We start from the raw sequence: 8,772 nt of genomic DNA, 5'->3' as shown, positions 1-8,772 counted from the left end.
TAATAGCACCTACCACGTGGGGTCCCTGCAAGATGAAATCCAGCACTGCCTGTAAAGCCCTGGACCCCATGCTGGTGGCTGAGTAAACACTCCCTCCACGGAAGGCATGGTTGCAGTCATTATTCCATGCATCCTGCAATATAGGAACCCGCATGCCTGATTTCCCCATCAGCGGGGAGCCCATCAGAGCAGGGAGAAAGCCAAGCTCACCTGCATGCGTGTTCAGGTAGTGAGCACAGGGCGCCTGCAGCTGTGCGCCGCAATGACTGAGCCTCCTCTGGGGTCAGCTGCTCCCCAGGCCGCCCGCTGCTTTGGGAAGTAGTTCCAAACTTGCTGAGTTTGGAGCCAAAGTCCTTCCCTGAGGGGCCCTGACTGGTACTCAGTGGCCCAGCCAGCATAAGAACCCAATGTCACCATCCTAAGTCAGCTGGGCCAGTGGATCACTATCTCCTTGTGTCCTAGGGCAGTTGCGGGGTAGAGGGGGTGATGAACGTGTGTTGGGAGATCCCAGGAAAGAGTCAAGGGAGGAAAAGAATCATGGGGACAGAGAAGGGAGTCAAACGTTGCCTGGGACAGAGCCCCCACCTCCCCTTGCTCTAGTGGGCCATGTTCTGGGTTACGGTCAATTTCCCAGTCTGGGAAAGGCCATTTTGACATTACAGAGTCGTCACAGGAAGACCTCAGAAGTCACCCAATCCAGGTTCAGATTCTAACTCTGCCACCTTCTGGCTACCTGACCTTGGAAAAGTCATTTAATTTTTTTGACCTTCAGTGTCCTCCTCTGGGAAATGGAATTAAGGACAGCACCTGCGGGGCACTCACAGGACTGTAGTCAGGATGCGCTGAGATCATACACACAAACCCCACAGCCCACTGCCTGGCTCTTGCAAAAGCTGGGTGCACAGAAGCTACTGGTATTATTATCACCATTCTTTTTACTGCCGAGGGTAGAAGGACCTGCCACACGGTCTGACACACAGTAGGTGGAAATGTTGGTTGTAAATAAAGGATTTCAGGGTTCTGTCAGTCAAGAATTCGGAAGGGCTCTGCTGGGTGGTCCTGGAGTGGGTCTCTTACATGCTTGCTATCCAGCAGTAGCTGGCCTGGGGTGACCAGGGGCTGCCTGGATGGATCTTCCTTTCTACATGGGGTCTTGGGGCGTCTGCATGGGGTTTCTCTGCATGAGCTGGTCTCTGGGCTTTCTTGGAGCAGGGCGGTTGCAGGCAGCCGGACTCCCCAGATGGCACGACCAGAGGCGGGGGCAGCTCAGGCTCTGTGGGTGAGGTTCTAAGGGAGGGGCCGGCGGCCACATTGCCTTTTAGGACTTGGTTGTAGAAGGGACACTGTGTCACACCATAGGCACAGGTCCACCCAGATTCAAGGACAGGAAACAGACCCCACCTCTCAGGGGGAGATATGTTAAAGTCATGCCATAGGAAGAGTATGTGGTATGTGTGCCAGCCTGCTTTACTCCACGGAGGTGACTAATGGTGTATACGGAGGTAGCCAACATAGCAGAAGAGGAGAGTTATGCTTTGGAGGTAGGAGCAGAAAGGACCCTCAAATCCCACCGGGTGGACAGCTGCCTACAGCATCACACTCGGGCTGGTCCTGTCCTCAGCCTCTTACGAATAAACACCAAACAAATAAAAATAAATAAGGACTGTTTATTGAAGACTTACATTTTTTAAAAAAGATTTTATTTATTCATTTGACAGAGATCACAAGTAGGCAGAGAGGCAGGCAGAGAGAGAGAGGAGGAAGCAGGCACCCTGCCGAGCAGAGGGCCCGATGCGGGGCTCGATCCCAGGACCCTGGGATCATGACCTGAGCTGAAGGCAGAGGCTTTAACCCACTGAGCCACCCAGGTGCCCTGAAGACTTACCTTTGTAGGGAGTGTTCACATGCGTGTCCCATCTAACAGCCCATGGGGTGAGGACTACAGTAATCCCCCTTTCCAAGAGCAGGGAAGTTGAGGTTCAGGAGATAAAGTGACCCGGCCCCAAGGCACCCACTGGGAAGTGGTAGAGACGGGATTTGCACCTACATCTGTGTGACCTCAAGTGAGTCCCCTTTATCACCCTGGACCTAGCATCCTGCATCATTCAAAGGTAAGGCCAGCTCTGCCCAACACCCAGCCCCCTAGAATAATGCAAGTTCCTCTGGAACATGAGCAGAAGTGGTAAGGCTTGAAGGGGTACATCAAAGAGGAACTAGGGAACCAGAAATTTCAGTCTTAATCAAAGAGGCCCAGAAACTTGGAAAGTTCCTTCAGGATGCCTGAGTCTTACCTGCAAACAGTCCTAGTTCCCTTTTGAGCCTAGCTGCCCTAGAAGTGAGCAAACGGTCACATCATACCTACTTAACCCCCTCCCCCCAGGGACGGGGTGCTCACTACCTCTCATGGCAGCCCAATCTCTGGAGGAAGTGCCTTCATTGACATTGCCAGGGCAAGTCCCCCATTGGAATAATCCTTGTAGAAAGTGAGTTGGTCATTGATAGCTGTCCATCTTAGGAGCCACAAAAACACCTGTGCCTTTGCTCCGGAGCTTTTCTGAAGTGAAGAAGAGAAGATGTGAGCCATGCCGTACGCACAAGTGTTCAGGACAGCCATCCCTACAGCTGTGCGACAGTTAGAAGCCCCCTATGGTCCGGCGACGGCGGTGTCGGCCAGCGTTCAACCAGTAGGACAACCAGGAGAAGATCGAAACTCTGAGATGTACTGTAAGGAGTAGATTTATAAGACTGGGGGTGGAGGCTCGTTGGGCGAGTCCAAAATCCAGAGGGCAGGCTGGCAGAAAAGTCTTGGGCATGAGCCGTCACAAGTAGAATTTCTTCTTTGGGGAAGTGTCAGCTCTGCTCCTAAAGCCTTTCAACAGGTTGGTTCAGGACTACCCAGGTGATCCAGGATAGTCTCTTTTGCTTGAAATCAACAGAGTATGGACTTTAATCACATCTACAAAACTCCTTCACGGCCACGAGTGGCTCAATGCTTGATGGAACACCAGGGACTATAGCCCAGCCAAGCTGACACACAGCTATGACCTTCATAGGTGTAAACCAGGAAGTGGGATTGCTTGGGCCCCAGCAAGGAGCAAGGTGGGAAAGGAGTCACAGTGTGCGGTGGTTTTTTTAAAGATTTTATTTCTTTATTTGACAGAGATTACAAGTAGGTAGAGCAGCAGGCAGAGGGAGAGAGGGAAGCAGACTCCCCACTGAGCAGAGAGCCCGATGTAGGGCTCGATCCCAGGACCCTGAGATCATGACCCTAGCTGAAGGCAAAGGCTTAACCCACTGAGACACCCAGGCAGCCCACGGTGTGAGTTTTTGCACAAGATATCATTCCGTCTTTTCTTTCATTACCAAAACAGCAGAAAGAATGGCTGTTGAAGTGTGAAAGCCATTTCAATAAATGATGAAACTCATTCTGCCCCTCAACCCTTTCTAAGGACCCGACACCCCTCTACCCTGCCCCTGCCCTGTCCCAGACAGCCAGTTAGGAGCTCTTGTATGCAAATATATGCATATACGTATCCCAACTTGGATTTCATTACATTTTTATAAGGCAGACTTATAATGTGGAGGTTACTTTGTAACTTGCATTTAAAAAAATTAATGACATTTTATGGGTGTCCCTCATGCTGGGACACAAGTCTAAAATCATTCTTTGTAATAGTTGCTTAACATTCTGTTGGACAAAGAAGGGCACTATAACTTTGCAAACACTCCTGCATTGGTGGGCCTCTGGGTTTTTGCCCCATATCAACAACGTTCCATAAACATCGTTGCAGACATTTCCTCTGGTGCAACCACTTTTATTTCTGTCGGACAGAATCCCCAAAGCAGAGGCAGATCAACTTGGGCATGGATATTTTAAATGTTAAAAGGCTCCGGCAGATACTTCCCAAGGTCCCACCAGCAATATCAGGGGTCAGGGAATGTGCATGCTCACCAGCACTGATTTTTGACGATTTTGTTAACCCTTGCCAGCCCAAGTGGCGGGGGGGATTTACTTTCTCATCATTTCTTTAATTTGTATTTTTTCTCTGTGGGCAAGGCTGGTAAATTTTCAGACGCTTGTCGCTACCTGCATTTTCTTTTCATGAACTGCTGGCTCACGTCTTTGGAATATTTTTCTGTGGGGCTCTTGCCCTTGTTACCAGTACAAAACGGCATTGTTCAATCCGTTTTGGGGAGACTCTGTGTGTGAGAGCTCTGCTCATTTTGGGATCCCCCGATATGTCGTGGATAAGAAGTACATCTTGAATCGGTCAGACTTGGGTACCCTACTTACTTGAGTTTGTCCCTGGGAGAAGTTACCTCTCCTCTGGGACGCTGGGTCTCCACCTTTCAAATGGAGTTCAGGGGTTTTGGATCTCTTAGGCTTGTTGCCAAGATTGAAGGACTAGGTGAACATCAGAAGCTTGGAATTCACAAGCGCTCAGCTGGGAGATGTCGGATGTTGTTATCAGGGGTCGAGTCTACAGGAACATGGAATTGCTCCGTGGTCACATGCCGTGCACCCGAGGTAACCAGCAGTAGTCACAGGGGGTCACATGACCCATGGGAAGGATCAAAGGCCAGGGTGGGACACTGCTGTCACAGCAGGGGATTTGCCTAACACGGAATGGGCCATCATTGAGCCTGACCGGTGTCCTCTCTGTATGGGGAGCCCTGTGTTCTTGGCATGAATGGCTGCCTTGGATGGTGGGGACCTCAAAACTGGATGTGCTGAGGTGAGCAACTGGATAGGGGCCAGGGTGTGGGGGGCAGGCCAGGATCCTGAGACATGAGGTCTGCCCCTTCTGGGTGGCTCAAGGAGGTGGCATTAGGAGGCAGGACGGAAGAAGGTCCTTCCAGGCTTTCGTAGTGCCCAGGATGACACACAAACTTCTGGACAAGCCGATATGACTATTATCCTCCTTTCAGTTGGGCTCAGAGAGGTCAGGTCACTTTCTCAAGATCACACAGCCAACAAATGACAGAGCTGGGATTTGAACCCGAGTCTGTCTGAAGCCCCAACTCCGTGCTCCTGATCATGACTACACACTGGGCAAGGAGAACACTATTGCCCTTGTTTCCAGTTGCTCTGTCCACAGTGGTCACCTGGACTAAATGTCCGCGGGAAGTGTCCCACAGAATTCTCAGTGGAGCAGATTTAGACAAGTATGGTATACTTAGAAGGCACCAGGGCTGAGGAGCAGCAGCGATGAGGGCCGCTAACTTTCAGCTCTTATTTAACCCTGGGAGCCCTACTCGGTAGGTCCTGTTCTGGGATTTTTTTTTACAGCTGGCCAAACCGAGGCACAGAATGGTGATGTCACTTTAGCTAGGGACCGCCAACTGGCGAATGAGGGTTGGTGTGGAGACACAAGGCCCCACCTGTCTCCAGCCAGGGCCCGGGCACCACCATTTGGAGAGGGACGCAGGAAATGGTTGGTATCAAACATCTGGGGACTCGGTGGAGGGCGCCCTCTGGTGGTGGGCACCATGGGGCCACGGCCACGCCGCAGTGCCCCAGAGCTGAATTCAAATCCCTGTTGGGACATTTCCTAGTTGGTAATCTAGACAAGTCATTTTCCCTGCTAGAATTTCAGTTTCTCCATTTGTAAAAGGGGAATAGTAACAGTGGGGCACCTGGGTGGCTCAGTGGGTTAAGTCTCTGCCTTTGGCTCAGGTCATGGTCTCAGGGTCCTGGGATGGAGCCCTGCATCGGGCTCTCTGCTCAGCAAGGAGTCTGCTTCCCCCTGTCTCTCTGCCTGCCTCTCTGCCTACTTGTGATGTCTCTCTCTCTATCAAATAAACAAATAAAACATCTTTAAAAAAAAAGGAATAGTAATAGTGGGGATTCTCAGGTAGTTGTGAGGTAGAATGATAATGATTCCTTCCTTTCCAGGGATGGGAAGGGAGATGGAATGCCCTCTCGGGTCCAACTCACCACAGGTAGGCAGAGTAGGGGAAGGGCACCCTGGAAGCTTTAGAAAGTTATTTTGGGGCAAATCGAGGACCATTCCGTGACCTTGTGCCACCTTCTCCCCTCCTTCACTGGCCTTCCTCTGCTGGCAAGGCCAGGAAGTCTCAGAGCAGCCTGCTTCCCACATCAGGACTGTAACTACTTACTACCTCCTGGCTAATCTCCCCCAAGCCTCTGCTTTCCTCACTGCCTTCACTCCCCAGCTCAAACACCATCCGAGGCTCCCCATGGTTCCCAAAGTTCACTGTCCACCAACCCGCCTTCAACCAATCCTTTCAAACCCTCTCCCTGTCCAATCAAAACAAAGGAACCCTGTCAAAATACTAAATCAGATCACGTCTTACTCTGCTCCAAACTCCCCTGCGGAGAAAAGTTTTGCAAATCTTCTGTCTGATAAAGGACTTGCATTTAGCGTCCGTACAAAAACTCCTACAACTCAATAATGAAAAGGCAAATAATGCATTCAAAACTAGGCAAGGGATCTGATGAACATTTCTTGGAATAGACATATAAAGGGCCTAGAAGCATATCACTCATCATTAAGGAAGTGGGAATCAATGCCCTGAGATACTTCTTCACACCCCAAAGGATGGCTATGGCTTCCAAAGACAGATAATAGCAAGTGTTGGAGAGGATGTGGAGAAAATGGAACCCTCCAGCAGTGGTGAGAACATACAACAGTGCCGCTGCTCTGGAAAATGGGTTGGCGATTCCTCAAAAATGCTACGTATAGAACTACCACGTGACTCAGTGTATTAGTCAACTCCGGCTGCAACGTCATGGCTTACGGCTACTCGCGGCTTTAGAAGGCTGGGAAGACCATGGTCAAGGTGCCAGTGTTCTTAGTTCGCCCTCATGGATTTTATTTAATTCTATCACTATTATCATGTTCCAATTGTCCTGGTTTTAACCAATGGGAGCCTTGGCAAGCGGGCTCCTGCCCTTTGGACATTACTCCAACCTTCTTTGAGTAACTCCGTGGTTTGGGGCACAAGACGTTGCATGCTGATCTTATACTCTCCCTGGGTCAGCCTCGAAGTTAGCTTTTTCCTCTGTGGAGTCCCGACTCCTTTTTGGTGGATTTGGACACGAGGTGTGCTCCTTATCACTGGGGTGTCACTGCCCCTGTGGCTTCTTAATTGGACAGAGCAAGGGACTGTTTATGTAGATTTCTCTGTCTGAAAAACCACGAGTTCACCCTGATATTTTCAATATAGCCCACTGCCACAATAACCTTCTGAGGCTTCTAGCTCTCCAATATCTGTATTTATCTGAGGAACAAACCTGGATCCCAAATAAGCATTACATTTATTCATTTGCTGAATCCCACACTACACAGAGAATAGTTTCAGAATAGCACTTTGGAAAAACAAACTTAAGACAAAGTTTAAGATTTGTTCAGTGTGGTTCTGTGATTTATTTGAAATAAGTCAAATTTGTTTGTCTCTGCTTGCATTCCTTTTTACAGATGTCCCCATACTGTTGACTCAAAATTTTTTTAATTATGCAAAATATCAACACATTTCCAAAAGTCAAAACTGCACGAAAAGGGAACACTGTAGTTAATGATAATGGAATTTAAAAAAAAGAAACTACAAAAAGATATCCTTATAGACACGTCATTCTCTCTCCTAACCCTCCCAGGATGTTAAGTCTCTGCCTTTGGCTCAGGTCATGGTCTCAGGGTCCTGGGATGGAGCCCTGCATCGGGCTCTCTGCTCAGCAAGGAGTCTGCTTCCCCCTGTCTCTCTGCCTGCCTCTCTGCCTACTTGTGATGTCTCTCTCTCTATCAAATAAACAAATAAAACGTCTTTTAAAAAAAAGGAATAGTAATAGTGGGGATTCTCAGGTAGTTGTGAGGTAGAATGATAATGATTCCTTGGGGGAACTAATTTCATTAGTTTGGACTTTATCCTACCTGTGTTTCCTTGAAAAAATTAGAAGATTCAAGTACATTATATCTCCCTTTCATTTTTTACACAAAATAAAGTGTACTATATATACTTTTTCACACTTTGCTTTTTTCAGTGAACACTATGTCTTAGTAATCACTCCAATCAAGTTTATAGAAAACTTCCTTTTTCTTTCTTTCTTTCTGTTTTCTACAGCTGTATAGTACTCCATTGTGGGGTTGATCCACTTCCTCAATGAATTTCCTACACATGGGCATTTCGGTGTTTCCAATATTTCAAAATTATAAACAGTGCTGTGGTGAACAACGTTATGTGTAAATATTTAGGTGGGATTGCTAGATCAAAAGGTAAATGCATGTGAAGTTTTTTAAAGACACTACCTATTTCCCCTCCATTTAGCACCCCTACCGGCCATGGACCTATGTCCATTTCCCCCCAGGACATCAAGAGAGTATGTTGTCAAGCTTCTTGATTTTTTCTAATCTGACGGGTGAGAAGTCATTTCTTTTAAGTTTTTTGAAAAGTAGTACACTTTCTGTGCAGTCTATCCAGCTTCTCCCAAAGATAACATCCCACGTAACCAAAATATAATGACCACAATCAGGACATTGACTTTAACGCCTCACTTTTAACTAAATTACAGACCTCAGTCCAATCTCACAGTTTTCACATACACTCAAAAATTCTGGTGTGTATTTCTATGAAATTTCATTCTCAATGTAGCTATAATTTGCGTTTCTCTCATGGTCAACGAAGTGAGCATTTTCCCTAAGTGTAAGGATCATTTTTCTTGATCCTTAAATCAAGATCACAATCTTGAATTGTCTGTTCATATTTTTTGTCCATTTTTCTATCTGGTTTTCACATCCCCCCCCAATTTAAGGA

The sequence above is a fragment of the Meles meles genome, chromosome 12 (genome assembly GCF_922984935.1).
Source record: "Meles meles chromosome 12, mMelMel3.1 paternal haplotype, whole genome shotgun sequence".
NCBI classification, from domain to species: Eukaryota; Metazoa; Chordata; class Mammalia; order Carnivora; family Mustelidae; genus Meles; species Meles meles.
This window is presented reverse-complemented; position numbering follows the sequence as displayed.